Below are 14,593 nucleotides of genomic sequence, written 5' to 3' on the forward strand. Positions count from 1 at the left end.
CCCTTTGAAAGTACCTACCCCTAATTCATTTTGAATTGGAATTAAAAATACCTGCGATACAAAGTGAATAAAGGAAAAAATCAACCCTTCTTGGAAAAAAAAAACATCATTATGGGAATTTTGAGAGGCTAATAATAATAAAAACAAGTCCAATAAAAAAAAGAAAGAAAATAATATAAATGTTATTATATTGTACTTTGGGGCAGTATGAACTATGAAAGGGTTAGGAAAACAAATTAACAAACCGTTTATATAGGTGTATAAACGTATTGAAAAATAAAATAAAAACTTACAGGGTGTCACAGGGAACAGGTGAAAGAAAAAACGCGGGGTCTCTTTGACTACAGTGAACACTCAAAATGATACAAGTAGCAATAAAAAATATCCTATGTCGAAACAGATAGAAGTATACTAGTCTTCTTCCTGATCTTCACCTTTTCCCGTGTACAGATGGGGTCGGCGATTTTCGTCAGCCTCACAATGAGCCCTAACTAGACGTAGACGCATACTAGTACTCGTATATTATTAAGTTACTGTGAACCCATGTAGATTTGGACCGTCTGGAATTTGGAGCGATATAAGAAAGGTCGGCATTTAATTTGGTACCCAACTAATGCTCCATAAAGTCCTTTACGGTACCTAAAAATCCCATCATAAGACAATATAAGGTTATAAGTTATAAGGCATGCTTGCTTATTGTTTGAATACAAAACACAGTAGCTGCTAGAAACAATTCAAAAGGGGCAAGAAACATGTGTTTTTATCTGAAAATAATAATAATAATAATAATCTAGTATTGTCTACATTTACAGTATTGTCTACATTTCGCACCTTTCAATTATTGGGAGGGCAGATGTTAGAATGTTTCTGTTCCTATTTCCTATCGTTTCATTTCATGACCTATAGGTGAATTACGTTGAATTTCGTTTGATTCGTATTTTAACATGTTTAACGCTTTCGATTCGCGCACCTTTCAATTATTGGGAGGGCAGATGTTAGAATGTTTCTGTTCCTAGTTCCTTTCGTTTCATTTCATGACCTATATGTAGGTGAATTACGTTGAATTTCGTTTGATTCGTATTTTAACATGTTTAACGCTTTCGATTCGTAATTTAACGCGTTCTTGTTTACGCGTCAAATTTTGACATCTTTTCATTTATTTGACAGATTGGAAGGTAGGTATGTAGGTATGTACGTACATACGTAGGTACTCTTTGTATTCTGGAGGATTCTTGAGTGTTAAATACATGTTTTGTAAAAATTGAAATGCTCGCACTCGCTGGCTCGCACTTACCTAAGTATTCCTGTATATAAATAATTAAGAGTCAAAATTATATATTGCAAGTCCAAACTCCATCAAAATGTACTTCCCAATCCCAAAAGATCTAAAAACCTCCACTCTAAGTTGGGTTTTAATCGAGTTTTACATTGGAACATCCAGTTTATAACACACATTTAAACTTGAACAAATATCCGTTCTTCCCTGAATGACTTTGTGTTCTGGAGGATTCTTGCGTGTTAAATACATGTTTTGTAATAATTGAAATGCTTGCACTCGCTGGCTCGCACTCACCCATTCCTGTATACTATACCTACATATAAATAATTAAGAGTCAAAATTATATATTGCAAGCCCAAACTCCATCAAAATGTGCTTCCCAGTCCCAAAAGATCTAAAAACCTCCACTCTAAGCTGGGTTTTAATCGAGTTTTACATTGGAACATCCAGTTTATAACACACATTTAAACTTGAACAAATATCCGTTCTTCCCTGAATGCTGGTCTGTAAAGTGACTTATCAGTCAGATCCGAGCAGAACAATGTCTATCATTACTTCCTAGCCTACTACCTACTACCTACTACCCTACTAGTAGTAGGTATACCTGAATAATATATACATGTGTGTTTTATCCTACTTTTACTATCATCTGCTCTGTCTATCTGATAAGGGTTAAGATTGTGAGGGTGAGGTGAGAGAAGATGAGGGGGGGGGGGCAGTAAATATAAGTTAGCTTAAAAGGTAGCGCGCCTGCCTTGTAAAGCGCTAGTTCGCTGGTTTGATTCCCACCTCCCACCCTAGGCGAACTTTATCCTAAACATCAGATGAGATTCGTTCTCCGAACGAACGGCTAAAAAGCCATCCTGTCGCCCTTCTCTTTTCGTTTTCAGGATAGTAGACCTCCCTTCTCTCCATCAAATCTGCTCTTTGAAAGAAGAAAATAATCCATTTTATTGGCTTTTTGATATGTTTAGTTAAGTTGTCTGTCTTCACCAATAACAGTTCAAGGTTCTAAAAGTCTAGAGCTGGATCAACTTTTTGATTCCGTAAATGTTTGATTAGTTTTGAAAAATCGGTCTTAAAAACCCCAAGTGTTTCTAGAGCGATTTGTTATTGGTTCCCTGAAGATTTTAGTTTGAGGACAGTGTCGCAAAATTTTGTCGCCTTCTTCCTATTGGCCCATGTTACGTGAATGAACACGATCATCCTCTTCGTTCACATCACATTATTGCCTTACTCATTGGCTATATTCACGTGAAGAATTTCCATACTGGACCACATTTGGTTATCTCCATTTCTCACAAGAAATATTGGATCTTGGGACATCAAGATATTGTTCATAAACGCACTCAAAAATGCAATGTTTGTTTCACAGGAAACCCCAAGCCAATATTCCCGATCATGTCAAACCTACCAAACTTTCGACTTCAAGATTATCAAGCATTTCATGACGTGCAAGTTGCTTTGATCAAGACTTCAGGAGGTGTCTGCAAGGGACCGGCTGTGAAGTTGTGTCCACACCCAGATCGGTGGATTTGGTTCAGTTATGAAACCGGTTGTTTCATGGTGGGGAGAATGTCGCAGCCCGCCTCGAGTGTCACCGGCCTGCTTCCAATTTTCCCGTTTTGCAGCCAACATTATGTACGCTCTCTGAGATTTTTCCCGAACTTCGTTCAGTTCAAAATTAGGCTTCGAGGAAACCACAAGTTTTTCTTCGTGTCTACATTTTGTTCTCAATAAAGTCCAGTTCAAAATAATCAAGATTTTGTTCATAAACGCATTCAAAAATGCACTGTTTGTTCCACAGGAAACATCAAGCCAATATCCCCGATCATGACGAACCTACCGAGCCTTCGACTTCAAGATTCTCAAGCATTCCATGACGAGCAAGTCGTGCAAGTTGCGTTGATCAAGACTTCAGGAGGTGTCTGCAAGAATGCATTTTGAATTGGAATTAAAACTACCTGCGATACAAAGTGAATAAAGGAAAAAATCAACCCTTCTTGGAAAAAAAAACATCATTATGGGAATTTTGAGAGGCTAATAATAATAAAAACAAGTCCAATAAAAAAAAAAGAAAGAAAATAATATAAATGTTATTATATTGTAGTTTGGGGCAGTATGAACTATGAAAGGGTTAGGAAAACAAATTAACAAACCGTTTATATAGGATTATAGGTGTATAAACGTATTGAAAATTAAAATAAAAACTTACAGGGTGTCACAGGAATTAGTGAGAAAAATACACACAACCTCTTTGACTACTTACAGTTAACACGCGGAAAAAAGTTAATATCTCATTTTCTACTGGAAACAATATTTCTTGTACTTTTACGTAGATGCAACAGATCTTTGGTAATCTTTTTTGATAATTATTAAATTTCCAACCATAATTTTTACTGAGTTCATGCTTTATTTTACCGTGTATGTAGATTTGGATCGTCTGAGACGATTTAAGAAAGGTCGGCATTTAATTTAGTGCTTAGTACCCAACTAATGCTCCATAAAGCCCTTTACGGTAGCTAACAATCGTAAAAGGCATGCTTGATTATTGTTTGAATACAAAACACCAGTAGCTTCCAGAAACAATTCAAAAGGGGCAAGAAACATGTGCTTTTATCTCAAAAGTAATAATAATACATCCAATACAAAAGAAGATGTTCGAAAGGATAGTGACAGCGCGGTATGTTTTCGGATTCTAGGACCCCCTCATCCCTTCTTGATAATTGGACTAATTGCCATGAAGATCTGAATTAGACAGTATTTGGAGTTTTCTGAAACTACAGGGTGGTCATTCTCGAAATCGAAGAAAGAAGGAAGACAGGATAGTATAAAGCCAGCCGTTCCTAGAACAAAACTTACCTGTATAGGATAACGAACCCGAGATATAGCGCTTGCTTGTATGTGAAAAATTAAAGTGTAGTCCAACGATGACTGAAACGTTGGAGAGAGCGATATGCTGTCATGTCACCGCGTTACTTCCCTCCAGTTGTAAATAGAGGTAGGGTAGCGACGAAGTCAGAATCTCAAGTAGTAAACACATTACGCTGCCGTGGTTATGAATGGCATTGTTCTATGAATGAATAATAGTGAATGAATGACGGTATGAATGAGTATCAAATGCGTGGATCTTAGGATTGGATTGGTGAGATCGCGTAGGACGAGCTTACAGAATAAACAAGTCCTATTCAGAGAAATTCCAGGAAATAAAGGTGAGCTTTAAAGAAACGAATTGCAGGTTTCAACATAAAGCAACGAAGAAAGAAACGAATAAATAGTAGGCTTCAACAAATAACTTCAGTACTTGGTAGAATTGCAATTGAGGTACCTACTTGGTAAAACTGCAATTTAGGTAGGTACTTGGTTGTACTAAATCACTTGAAATATTACTAATCAGCAGTCTAGTAGACAGAAGATACAAACAGCTCTTTATCACGAACCTTGCCTAACCCAATGCCCTTAATGAATTGAAATCCCACACAGAAACAAATTATGGATCACGTACAAATTGGATTTTGGATATTACACTCCCTAAATCTTTTGCAAGTTTTAGTAAAGAGGTTATTACACAAGTCACAAGTGCATGTCTCTGTCTATTCGTACCTAAATCGTAAACTCAAAAGTGGTTTTTAAAGAGAAGAGAGATACCAAAAAACAGGAGTGTCCATCCTTGAAATAAAAAGTAAAAAAATTGCTGTCACAAACGGCCCTGATTTAGATATTACTGCAACATTTGCAACCTATTGTACCCACTAGACCAGGCAGTGAGACAGCTAAGGTTACGTAGTCGATTCCATGCCTGACATATTGGTGACATCAAGGTGCTAGGCCAGACATTAAGGACAGAGACTGACTGGTTAATTGCCATAGAAATTGTCCTCATTAGCATTTTAATGAGTATCGTACATCATGATGAGCAACTATTGAGTAGTCAACTAGTCACAATTTAGAAAGATGAGAAAATGAAAGTGAGCCTGCCTGGGTGATCATTTGAATTCACCTTGAATTCGAAGTCCGCTCAAAATAGACTTGACTTTAGCATGCCAATCAAAATACTGTTTGTGATACCCATAATACCCGTCGGATAAAATTATCAGCAACAGATTGTATAGCTAAAGGTTACTAACTAAACCGCAAAAACTTGAAACCAAAACAACAATTTTATTAAACACGCATTTCTTCTATTTGTAATTTTGGCATCTCCACCAATAGCTTACAGGTATTAGTGGAGATGTCAAAACTCCCAAATTCACCCGAGCTAGGAAACTTTTCAACGTTCAATAACGAATCAGCAAAAACCAAAAAACAACATATTGAACACGCATTTTTCATATTTGTAGTTTTGACATCTCCACCAATATCTTACGGGTATTAGTTGAGATGCCAAAACTCTCACGAATCCGACGATTTCTGGAGTTAGACCTTGAAATTGACATCTCTCCCTGTCATTAAGGATGTAGTAGGTACAGGTTTAAGATCCTATTATAATACCTACATACCCATTTAGCATCTATTTATAGGAATTCATATCAAGTATTCAAATGTAGAATACCTACAATTTGTCTCTTTGCTCATTAGCATAATTATATCACTATACATATTTATAGACACATAAGTATAGGTGGGTATGTAGTACATATCTATCTAATGTATATTTTTTTATTTTATTTTCAATCTCTTTATTGTACCTTTTAATTTGTATTATTGTAAACCCTCTCTGTCCTTGTTGAGATGAATCTTGAAAATCACATTTCTCCTTCGACATTTCATGTCACTTGACTAACAGATAAATAATAATGTTGGTGAAGTAACAACTAATAACCACCTTAAAGAAATGGTATAGGTCGATTGGGCAGCTGGAAAAGACCAATACATTTCTCAAACATTTGAACCGAAAAGAAGATGAAAGAAGACCTAAATTACAGGTGCTCGAACTTTCAAGAGAAAACTTGAAGCAAAGTTGACACGCAAAGACAAAGCTCATGATCAGAAAATACGAACAGCTAAATTCAACTGTGAAGAACTAGTGAGCATAAACAGTGAATAATCATCTGAACATGAAAAGCAACAAAAATGTAGGAATCGAGTCATAAGTAGTAGGCAATGCAGTAGTAGGTATTCTGCTTTGAAGTATATGGTCATCAATCAAACCCAAGTTCAGGCAGGCAGACCTAATGAGGGAGCTACCAACTAATCTGTCAAAGTTAATTAAAAAATCCTCCCATAACACCTGAATATTCAAACAAGATAGATTAGTGGCAAGATTAAAGTTTGGAAGAAAAAACACACAATTTTTACTTATCAAGAAAACAATTTTTCTGGCCTGTCCAAAATAACTGAACTAAATGAGTTCCTGATGCATGTGGCTGTGGCTGTGCTGCATCTTGGTAATAGAAATTCTTGAGATGAAATTACCTAAAATCCATGTTGAGCAATTTCTTAAGCTTGGACAATTTTAACGAGGAACTTTGGATAGACCTTTTGTTGCTTTGATTTTCACTAAATTTACAGTACATTTTCAAATGAATTCCTTCGTTCCTTTCTGAATTCTTGATTGAGCAAGAGAGAATCTTCATTTTCTTGTTCTTGCTTCTCAACAATACCTTTTCCAATTCAATCAATTCAATGTTGTCCAGCCCTTTATTCTCTTTGAGGAAGCCGTTTGATATATTAATGACACTTATCAAAACAAAGTTTTTTACTGCACGAAACTAGTTCGGTAAATGGGACGCTCCAAAATGAGTCTCGTTTTGAGCTCTAAATGTTCCATTTATTCTAATAATACGTTTCCTCTGACAAAAACCATGTTATGCTTGGTCGTCGGAACAAAATGTATTTACACTACATTTTCAAATGAATTCCTTCGTTCCTTTCTGAATTCTTTATTGAGCAAAAGAGGATCTTCATTTTCTTGTTCTTGCTTTTCAACAACACCTTTTCCAATTCAATGTTGTCCAGCCCTTTATTCTCTTTGAGGAAGCCGTTTAATATATTAGTGACACTTATCAAAACAAATTTTTTTACTGCACGAAACTAGTTCGGTAAATGGGACGCTCCAAAATGGGCCTCGTTTTGAGCTCTAAATGTTCCATTTATTCTAATAATACGTTTCCTCTGACAAAAACCATGTTATGCTTGGTCGTCGGAACAAAATCCAAAATCGGCCTCGTTTTGAGCTCTAAATGTTCCATTTATTCTTATGCTTGGTCGTCGGAACAAAATCCTTTCACAAACATAATTTGTGTTTTTACTTCACACCTTGAATTGTTATTCTCTGAATGTCTAATGATGGCCGTACGTTATTTTGAAATATGTAATTAGGTGTTTCAAGCCGAAAAGGAGATATTTTTTCAATTATTCGTTCTCGTTTTCGTAAAGGTAACCGCCCTTAGGTGTTTCGAGCCGAAAAGGAGATATTTTTTCAATTATTCGTTTTCGTTTTCGTAGAGGTAACCGCCCTAAATGTTACACTTACATATGTTGAATCAGATGAATGTTATCATTTGTAAGTTCGTCTTATTTGGTTCTTTCTGAAGAAACCTCAAGAAGTCTCGTTTAATGTCCGGGGAGAACGGGCTCAAGTCTTGATTTTAAATCATTACATGAAAGTAAAATCGAAAAATCAAACCAATAATAATAATAAACTGAATATTAAACAAATTAGGTAGGTACATAGGTACTGATCGAATAAACTACGGGCTAAATAATTCCCGGAGGGACGGGCCCTGCTTGTTACTTATCAAGAAAACAATTTTTCTGGCCTGTCCAAAATAACTGAACTAAATGAGTTCCTGATGCATGAGGCTGTGATGCATCTTGGCGAGATTAGTGGCAAGATTAAAGTTTGGAAGAAAAAACACATAATTTTTACTTATCAAGAAAACAATTTTTCTAGCCTGTCCAAAATAACTGAACTAAATGAGTTCCTGATGCATGAGGCTGTGATGCATCTTGGTAATAGAAATTCTTGAGATGAAATTACCTAAAATCCATGTTGAGGAATTTCTTAAGCTTGGAAAATTTTAACGAGGAACTTTGGATAGACCTTTTGTTGCTTTGATTTTCACTAAATTTACAGTAGGTACATTTTCAAATGAATTCCTTCGTTCCTTTCTGAATTCTTTATTGAGCAAGAGAGAATCTTCATTTTCTTGTTCTTGCTTTTCAACAATACCTTTTCCAATTCAATGTTGTCCAGCCCTTCTCTTTGAGGAAGCCGTTTGATATATTAGTGACACTTATCAAAACAAAGTTTTTTACTGCACGAAACTAGTTCGGTAAATGGGACGCTTGAAAATGAGCCTCGTTTTGAGCTCTAAATTTAATGTTCCATTTATTCTAATAATACGTTTCCTCTGACAAAAACCATGTTATGCTTGGTCGTCGGAACAAAATCCTTTCACAAACATAATTTGTGTTTTTACTTCACACCTTGAATTATTGTTATTCTCTGAATGTCTAATGATGGCCGTACGTTATTTTGAAACATGTAATTAGGTGTTTCAAGCCGAAAAGGAGATATTTTTTCAATTATTCGTTCTCGTTTTCGTAGAGGTAACCGCCCTAAATGTTACACTTATGTTGAATCAGATGAATGTTATCATTTGTAAGTTCGTCTTATTTGGTTCTTTCTGAAGAAACCTCAAGAAGTCTCATTTAATGTCCTCTTAAACCCAACTCTTATGGTGGATTTCACCAACCTTCTTTCCAGCGTCAAACAGCCCGTTAGCTTAACAGCCCTGGAATGAAACCCATAAGCTAGCCCCACGTTAAGGTAAGTTTGAGATTCGAGCAAGCCATCGGATCCTCTTCTCTACCTACCTACTGCCATTACAGTCACCTAATGTATATCCAACAGGTGAATACCTACCTATTTTCGAATGATTCTAAATGAAAAGTCAATATTCTATTAAAAGGTCATGCAAAGAATATTCAGCTGGGACTTTTTCGGCAATTTGTATAGGCACTTGAATATTTGTATAGGCACTTCAATAGGTTACCTTTTGGTAGAGAGGTAAATAAACACTAGCTTAGTGGGCATCAAAATTATTTTTTCAATTCAATTCGTTTATTTTTATTAATAAAATAACAGATATGTATAGGTATATACACAAATGTGTCGATCAATACTGACTTCTAAGAAACTCCAAGAATTCCATTTGATTTGTCTTTCAGAATAACGGAACCTGGCATAAGAAGAGCTACTCGGAAATGAACGGCAGTTACTCCCCCGTCTCCTGGAATGGTAATGTGAGCACCCGGGCACCGGGGCAAAATCCAACAATGTGCCCTTCCCAGGGCCGTATTCAGGATTTTGTCGAGGGGGGGTTCAAACACTAATGAACCGGGTGGATGCTCCAAATTTTCGGAGGCTGGCCTATGGTAAAAGAGAAAAATGAAGCTCCCCCCCCCCTCTAAATACGGCCCTGCATCCAGGGCCATTCTCAATCTAGCCGGACATTGGGGCGAACTTCAACAATGTGCCCTTCTAAGGGCCTTATCCAGAATTTTGTCGAGGGGGGCCCGAGAGTCTTCAAACAGTGATGTACCACGGGGGTTTATGCTCAATATGCTCATACTACAGTACTGGCCTACAGTAAAGGACAAAAATGAAGCTCAAGGGAGCCCCTCCTCACAACAATTTTTACTTTCTATTACCAAAGTATAGCGGAGATATACCTACTAGTAATGAGAAGTAGGTACTTATTGGCCCTATGGTTGTGGTTATGTACCTACATTGTACAGGGTTAGGCTATGCTTTTTTTCTAATCTAAATTCTCTTTAGAGATGAGCTATTCATTGTTTTTCTTCCATGTCCTAGTATAGCCTAACCCTGTACATGACCACAAAGCTCGAGGGTCATGCATTCTTATTGACTGGCACATAATTATCTGCCTACTTAACTCAACTTTATCCAATAGACACTTACTTACCTGTGATCTCTCCAGAGATGATATCATGAGTTTATTAATAGAAGTGTTACATGATGTCACTATATGATCTTAAACGAAAACCTTCTAAAATACCATTTTTTTGCATAGATGTTTCTATATCTCTATCTGCATAACAACCTATTAAGGCTCGTGCCACTCCCTCGGCTTTGCCGACCCGCAAATCCCGAGTGAGTGGAAACGCATCTTTAGGTAGGTAGGTACTGTAGTTAGGTAGATACTTAATTTCCTTCTGAGCTACAAGTTCAAACTGAGTGTAATATACAAATACAACCTACATGTAGGTATCAGTTAATTGTTAAATGGTTTTTGTCAAATCTTCATCATAGAAATCGTACACTTTACGATGAAAAATCCACCCATGGGCTCTCTTCACTTTGTCCTATTTCGGATTTCAGACTTCGGTGTCATTACTCGTAATACAAAATCTAATCTCAATACTTCCTGTTCCTGTCAAATCTTCATTATAGAAATCGTACACTTTACGATGAAAAATCCACCCAGGGCTCTCTTCACTTTGTCCTATTTCGGATTTCAGACTTCGGTGTCATTACTCGTAATACAAAATCTAATCTCAATACTTCCTATTCCTCTGTCCACAGATATTGCCATGGACTGGTCAGATCACGCCCTCTGGTGGCCAAACCGCAACTCCTGGCTGACCAGGACCCGCTCCACACTGGACCAGTATGGTGTGCAGGCGGACTCCCTCCGTTCGAGTATTTTGAAAAGAAATGTATTGTGGATCTGGTGCTGCGATGCATTTCATAAAAAATTGCCGACATTAACAGATCTACAAACCAAAGAAAAAAGAAACTCTTCCTGATTTAACTAAGCTAGGTAATGTTGCCATCAGGAATTATGAATAGTCGTATACCTGCCTCGGTGGTGTAGTGGTCAAGGCGCTCGCCTGGTAAACAGGAGGGCGTGGGTTCAATCCCGGCCGAGGTGTGGAATTTTATCCTCAATATAATTTGAGAATTTGACCACAATAATAGTAGTAGCCTACTGCTGGAGTAAAGGGACTTTTTATTGTTCCTTTCGAAAACTGAGATTATTTCCCTCTTCTGAAGCTTATTTCTCCGCTTTTGAAGGAAATAGTTTTCATTTTGGTAATGGTGGGGAATAGGGAAATGGAACAATGTCAGGCAATGTTTCATTTCCCTATTCCCCATTACTATGAAAACTGTGAATGGAAAATAGGTACAGCTTTACTTCATTTTTGGGCTGAACTTTAGCAATTTAATTGAATGATTATTAAAATAAAAAGCAAATCATTTAATGAAATAAAAATTAATCTCAATTAATTAAACCTATATCTGACACGTCTCTTTTTCCGCCCCATTGTTCCTTTCGAAAACTGAGATTATTTCCCTCTTCTGAAGCTCATTTCTCCGATTTTGAAGGAAATAGTTTTCATTTTGGTAATGGTGGGGAATAGGGAAATGGAACAATGTCAGGGAATGTTTCATTTCCCTATTCCCCATTACTATGAAAACTGTGAAAGGAAAATAGGTACAGCTTCACTTCATTTTTGGGCTGAACTTTAGCAATTTATTTGAATGATTATTAAAATAAAAAGCAAATCATTTAATGAAATAAAAATTAACCTCAATTAATTAAACCTATATCTGACACGTTTCTTTTTCGCCCTCAGGTTCAAGTCAACCTTCAGTCTAATGTGGCGCAACCCACGGACACCTCAAGCATATCCCTCGCCGATGACGATATCGATGCTGCCCTCACTGATCTTCAGGTCACTCTGGAAGGGTCCCACATTAGTTTGGCCAGTCCTGATATTATGCATGTGCCCGAGCTGTATGACTACCTCAGGTGTCTCAAGTGAGTAGCGACAGAATATAATGATTTTGATTTTGTTTCTATTGAAACAGACCTCTTAGTCACGTACCTAGGTCTGACGTTATTTTGGCAACAAATGGCTTGAAAGCCCCTGAAATGCAAGTTAAGTCGTTAACAACCAGTCTAGTTTGGTTGAGGAGTAGCGCGTCTCCACTAGGACCCGGGTTAGATGCCCGTCCAGGGCGAAGCGCGAAATTTGTCCTAAACACCTGATAAGGTTCGTTCTCGGAACGATTGGGGGACGGGACGATACGACCTCTGTTGTTATTGTTACAGTTCCCTCTATCAAAACTCTTGAGGTTTGACAGAAGGAACTGTAACTGCCAAAGTCTTATCGTCCCGAAATCGAAGAAAGAAGGAAGACAGGACAGGAAAAAGCCAGCCTTTCGAGAACGAACAGTATCCGTGCAGAATAAAATCCGCTCCGGGCGAGAATCGAACCGGCGGTCTAGTGCTTACAAATCAGACGCGCTACCAACCAAGTTAACCAGGCTTGGACAACGAAGGAACAGTAGTAAAGTTGTGCGTGGTTCGCTTCTGAACAGGTTATCGTTTGGAAAATCAGTTAGTCAATAAAACACCTTAAACTTCACTCGCCAGCCTAGTTAGCTTGGTTGGTAACGCGTCTACCTTGTAAGCGCTAGGCCGCGGGTTATATTCCCGTTTGGGGCGGATTTTATCCTGAACGGATAATGTTCGTTCTCGGAACGGCTGGCTTTCTCCTATCCTGTCTTCCTCTCTTCGCTTTTGGTGCGATAAGACCTTAGCAGTTACAGATCCTTCTGTCAAACCTCTGAAACAAATAATAAATAATAATATTCTTCTCTCCCTCCCTCTAGCTATCCCAACGAATTCTCGAAGCGCACGCCAACGTCAAAGACCTGGGTCTGACGGAAGCCAAGCTGAGTTACATCCGCGCCTGGCAATCCCTACCGGACTATGGTCTGACCCTATTTGTCATCAAACCTATGGGCCACAAGAAGGAAGAACTATTGGGAGTAACGCCTTCCCGACTGATGCGAATGGAACTCAGCTCCGGAGACCATGTGAGGACTTGGCGATACGACACGGTCAAGGTAAGACACGGGTTCGAAACCCAGAGCTGACGGAAATTTTTTGCCGTCATATGTTCCACACATTCCTCAAAAGGAACATGTTGTACTTTACAATTAACGATTTAATTTATATGGGGGCAATTTTATAAAACTTGCCGCATTCAACTGGTAGCCGGGTTTGAATTCCGCAGCTGACCGAAAATAATTCTTAATCGGGGTGCTGAAAGGAATGGTGTTCTGCTTTATTATATTCAAATCGATTCCCAAAGCGGGCAAAGATTGCCCATCGGGGTTTTTTGTAGTCTTTTTACTAGGGACATAGGAGTTTGACAATTAAGTAATGAGACTGATTTTATTGCCGCGCTTGTGGCAAAACTGAGGAATTGAAATTCCCTTAACCTTTTCCGGCAAATGGTGGAGTTATTTAATTTAATAGGATTTCCTTGTGAAGTAGGTACATATGTAGGTTCACACACCTTCTGTGTGGTAGATAATACACGAGCAATATACCTACGTATATGGTGCTAATTATCGTTTCATCTTTTCAGGCATGGAACGTCAACTGGGAGATCAAGCATATGATGCTGCAACAGCTCCCCCCCCTCTAAATACGGCCCTGCATCCAGGGCCATTCTCAATCTAGCCGGGCATTGGGGCGAACTTCAACAATGTGCCCTTCTAAGGGCCGTATCCAGAATTTTGTCGAGGGGGGCCCGAGAGTCTTCAAACAGTGATGTACCACGGGGGTTTATGCTCCAAATGCTCAATATGCTCATACTACAGTACCTGCTGGCCTACAGTAAAGGATAAAAATGAAGCTCAAGGGGGCCCCTTCTCACAACAATTTTTACTTTCTATTACCAAAGTATAGCGGAGATATACCTACTAGTAATGAGAAGTAGGTATTTATTGGCCCTATGGTTGTGGTTATGTACCTACATTGTACAGGGTTAGGCTTTAGGCTATGCTTTTTTTCTAATCTAAATTCTCTTTAGAGATGAGCTATTCATTGTTTTTCTTCCATGTCCTAGCCTAACCCAGTACATGACCACAAAGCTCGAGGGTCATACATTATTACTGACTGGCACATAATTATCTACCTACTTATCTCAACTTTATCCGATAGACACTTACCTGTGATCTCTCCAGAGATGATATCATAAGTTTATTAATAGAGGTGTTACATGATGTCACCATGGTCTTGGACGAAAACCATCTAAAATACCAGTTTTTTGCATAGATGTTTAGTCTGCCTTATCTGCATGGCATCCTATTAGGATTAGGTAGATCCTGAATTACTGTAGATATGTACTGAAATTATGTACTTAAATTTCCTTCTGAGCTACATGTTGAAACTGAGTGTAATACACCAACATGTATCAGCATCCCAGCTTGACCAAAAAGTTTACTAAAATTAGGAGGAGGAATTTTTCAACTACATACTTAAA

The 14,593-nt window shown here is 38.0% G+C and overlaps 1 protein-coding gene across 1 annotated transcript in view; it reads left to right on the top strand.

Moving 5' to 3' along the window:
* The window catches only part of LOC103505036 (unc-112-related protein), a 149,791-nt gene that overhangs the window by 114,193 nt on the left and 21,005 nt on the right, over positions 1–14,593 (top strand). The window lies entirely within an intron of this gene.

The sequence above is a fragment of the Diaphorina citri genome, unplaced genomic scaffold (assembly GCF_000475195.1).
Source record: "Diaphorina citri unplaced genomic scaffold, Diaci psyllid genome assembly version 1.1 scaffold146, whole genome shotgun sequence".
Lineage (NCBI taxonomy): Eukaryota > Metazoa > Arthropoda > Insecta > Hemiptera > Psyllidae > Diaphorina > Diaphorina citri.